Source organism: Rhagoletis pomonella, unplaced genomic scaffold (genome assembly GCF_013731165.1).
Source record: "Rhagoletis pomonella isolate Grant_MI unplaced genomic scaffold, Rhpom_1.0 Rhpom_scaffold_00002, whole genome shotgun sequence".
In the NCBI taxonomy this organism is placed as follows: domain Eukaryota; kingdom Metazoa; phylum Arthropoda; class Insecta; order Diptera; family Tephritidae; genus Rhagoletis; species Rhagoletis pomonella.
The window spans coordinates 213,692-218,514 of NW_023458556.1; positions in this window are offsets into that span (position 1 = coordinate 213,692).

Here is a 4,823-nt window from a genome sequence, read left to right on the forward strand (position 1 = left end):
CATGTATTTTTTTACTTGAATCCCTAAGACAAATGGAGTGCCGCACACAGTGATGGCAAATTTAGTCAGAAAGAAGAAAGGTGAAGAGTTGATTTTTTTTGACATAAAGATGAAATTCGACTTTTTCCGGAAAAATTCGATTTTATCCGAATTTTAGCAACACAAAGTTCGATTTCAAAAATTCGCCATTTTGGAGCTAAAATTCGATTAAAATTCGAATATCGAAGCTTCGAATATCGAATTTACCCATCCCTAGTTCAGCCTTATTATGAGTTTCATTTTCTCTGAACCGGTTCACTCTTCGTTTCCATGTATTCACTACGGCGGATAAAAAAAAATTCAGACGGTAATGGGCATTATGTTGCAAATAAAACTTTATAAAAGTACAAAAATTATTGATTACACAGGCTTACAAAAAAAATAAATGTATGCATATTAAACCAAACCAATTTAGCCCTATGTTATTCGACACGCTGAATGCGAATCCGAGGTCCGTTAGCCACCATCGTGGTTAGTTGAATGCCCACGACATGGTATCCGGAATCCGGTTATCCGACAAAATCTCTATCCGGCACATCCATAATTTCAACTGACTACTTTTATATAATGATGTCGTAAAAAAGTAGGTTTTTGGTATTCTCGGCTTTAAACTCAGTTTAGATTAATACCTATGTGCATATGTATATTAGACTGCATCACTCCCCATACAACAACAAATTGGTACTATTTTTCCATTGGAATTATAAAATCTATTATATTTTAAGACGTCCACCAAAATATTTCGAAAAAATATTAAGATTTAAGTGAGCTGGACCAATTTCAAAATACTTCCAAAAATGGAGTTTTTTATGAATAAAAATAGTTTCTTAATTTTTTTTTTAAATCCCCTCAAATGACAAAACGGTTTAAGCTTAAAAAATTTGCACAAAAATATTTAAACAAAAATTAAAAAAAAATTTTGAACGGAATCGTAATGATGAGATTTTTGGATCTGTTTTTTAACTGTTCTCAAAGATTGGTATAAGAAAAACTTGAATAACTGAGCCTAAACTCTTCTGATTTAGACTTAAGAGGTGTCGGTGGAAAGGTATTTTCTCACCCTTTTTATTTCTTTGCTAATAAACTCATTCAAAGGATGAAAGAGAAAGGTAACGAACGTCATTCAAAGTTGAATTAAAATGTGTTGGTATTTGAAAAAAAAGGAAATGAACGTTTTTTTTGGACAGAAATAAAAACAGTGTGACAATACCTTTCTACTGAGATCCCGTAAGTCTAAATCAGAATAGTTTTGGCCCAGTTATTCAAGTTTTTCGTAAATCAATCTTTGAAAAAAGTAAAAAAAAACAGCATGAAAAATCTCATTCTTACGATTCCGTTGAAAAGATTTTTAAACATTTTTATGCAGATTTTTTTAACCTAATCTGTTTTGTCATCTGAGGGGACTGTTTTCAAAAAGTTCTTTAAGAAACTATTTTTATTCACAAAAAACTCCATTTTTGGAAGTATTTTCAAATCGGTCCAGTCACTTAAATCTTAGGCCCCTATTATGAGTTGCATTCGATTTTCGACTGTGGTCGAAAGTGCTGAGCGAACGAATTTTCATTTGGTATTATGGCGCTCATTCGATGAAGAATAGCGCTATTGTGAATTTCGCTCGTTTAGGTTGTTCACAATAGTATATTTTTCACCGCTGAGAAGCTTTGTTTACAAATCGAGCAAACTAAATAGTGTGCTTATACATATTTATGTAAATTTGTTCTAATTAAAATGAAGTAAAAAAGAAAGCAAGTTTATAAAAACGTGGTAAAATGAGTACAACGAGTTCTGGTTCAACGATTCGTCAGAGGATGAGAGCTTAGAAACTGGCCAGGAGTAGCAAATGTTTAAGAGAGTTTAAGTTTATTAGTCTTTGGAATATATTTTGATATAAAATGTATTTAAGAAATTTGTCTACAGATTCATTAAAAAGTTCCGACCATCTAAAGAGGCGTTTGTGAGCCAAATCTATTTAAAATATTTTAAAACTATCAACAGCGCTACGATTTTGTTCTCAGAGATCGTGCCAACAGAGTATTGGGATTTTCTTTCACAAGTAAAAGCAGCCTTTCGAGCTTGTGTTTAGTATTCACGATTTTAGAACTGCATGAAATTAATAAAAATTGTTTAAAATTAGTGTCTAGCCGCCAAACTGTAAGAAAACATACACAAAATCATAAATTTTTCACAATTTTCTAAAACTTCGCTACACCATCGAAAGCAAAATTCTGTTCGACAGAAAATTCGATACTCAACGAAAATTTCGACACGCTTGCATAGCTCATAATACGAATTTCACTTTCGATCTTCGATCTTCGATAGCCAGCGAAGATCGAAAATCGAATGCAGCTCATAATAAGGGCCTTAATAGTTTTCCGAAATATTTTGGTGGACGTCTTAAAACATAATAAATTTTGTAATCCCGGCGGAAAAACTGCAACTTTTTTTGGTGATGCAGTCTAATATATACATGACGACCTTTAAATGTATCTTTATGTATTGAATTTATTGGCTTAGTTCATTGAAAATATTTGAGCTGAAAAGGTGTCATAACAAAGCGCACATTACTGAGGCCGCCGCAATGGTTGCCTCAACGGTAACCTCGTGTGTATTGAACAACAAAAACACGTTACCTCCACACGTTGCTGCAACGGTTGCCCCGTGTGTAGTCAGCATTACGTTTAATGACAACGATTGATTTTGCTTTTTAAAGCGAGATCTTTAAGTAAAAAAGGAACAAAATAATAGGGCATGAAGAGTTCTATCGAGCCACATCTTTCGTTTGCGAATAGCTAAATAGCGTCTGACTCGCGAGTGATCTGTGTACGTGTTGACTAGCCTTTTGAGTACACACAGTTCAGTGCCACGCCAGGGCTTCATTTTAAATTTCCAATATTTTGCCCAAGTGTCTTTAGAATAAATGAAAAAAGATTAAAAATACATATCGGAGTGAAATATGTTGTTTCGTGACATATAGTAAAATTTTACGAGGAATATTTTTTTAGAACTGTTTAACCTGTTATCTCTCTCACAAAAGGGTCATTTTGGGCCTTTTTTTAGAAAGTTCGAATAAAATGGCATATTGAACATTGCTAGAGGGTTAAAATCTTCCAGAAAATTATGTGCCATAAAATTTCAAAATCTTTATACAAAGAATCTGTAAGTCCACAGAAAATAAAAATATGCTCCAACTTTTTATGCTTTATTTTGTATTTCGTTTATATATATGTATAACTCTTGCTCTTTTCAGACCTGATGGTTCGGGAAATGTAAAATCAGCATCGGAATCATCGCTGTGATCAGAATCTGAGTCACACATGATGTCCAAATGTGATTCCAATGCCGGCTCTACTGCGTCATCTTGAAATTCTTTATGATCACGATCCTCAAACACTCCACCAACAAATTTTTGTATGTATTGCATCCGGTGCTTTTTTTCCTCTATATCTGTATTGTTTTTTTTTAATAAGAATATTTTAATAAGAATAAGTTAAAATATTTTTGTGTTACAGGTATTTACTACCTCATTTCAACTGGAAGAGCCACTTGATGGTAGCGCTCGCCGTTCTCATCGGACTCAGTGGATACCTAGTTGCTGAAATGAGCCAGATGTACTTTTTGGTACATATTTACCACAGCAAAAGCAAAAGCTGTTAATATCTGACTTATCGGCTTCCATTTTACTTTTTCAATAAAATTATTATGTTCTATCCAAAGATTATTTACACTTAGGTTACTTGTGTAAACAATTGGAGCTAGAGTTACAAACATATATGAACAATATACCTGTACAAAATAAAGCATTAAATTTTTTTGCATATTGCAAGGGGACATATGATTTTTAACATTCAGTGGACTTACATATTCTTTGTACAAAGATTTTTTCTGAGCGGACCCCTAGTGAAACTTTATGGCAAATAATTTTCCAGAAGATTTTAACCCTCTAGCGACCTTCAAAATGCCATTTTATTCGGACTCTATAAAAAAGGGCCAAAACGACCCTTCTGTGAGGGAGATAACTGGTTAAAATATTCTACAAAATTATTCCTCGTAAAGTTTTACTATATGTATGTCTCGAAACAACATAAGTTTTTTACAATTTTTTCATTTATTCTAAAGACACTTAGGCAAAATATTACAAATTTAAAATGGCCAGAGCAGAGAAATTTAACCACAGAATGCAAAACGATTTTGAGGTTTTACTATATGGGCGTAGGTCTTTCATCCTGTGTTGGAATTATTGCGCCCCAAAAAATGCTGTTGCACAGTGTTATTATTCCATCATGAGTGCACTTATCGAACAGACCTAATTTTTTTCGATTTTACGTTTACACCTGATTTACATGATTCAAGTACTTGAAAGCAATTCTTGCCCATTCTCTTTTGTGTTTTCTACTTGCTTTTATACGCTTCAATTCTGTTGAATTCAAGTTTTTGTAGTGGTATTCAACAAAGCAAGGTGAATTTATGCAAGGTGGTATTAGTCCTCTTTCAGACACGTCAAGTCTTAAAAGCAATTTTTTTCGCATACTCTTTTGGGTTTTTTATTTGCTTCCACACGCGTCAACTTTAATTGAATCAAGTCCTTGGTTCTTAAATGGGAAGTAACGAAAAGATCAAAAGAGACAAGAAAACTCGAAACGAATTGACGGTACGGAGGTATCTGTACTCTTCCCCTCTCTTCCCACCTCCTTCGCCAACGAACGAGCAAACTTGAAAGCAAGACTTGACGTGTCTGATAGGGGACTTACTGGCGAATTTAGATTTTCGCCGCGGTACTTCCTAAT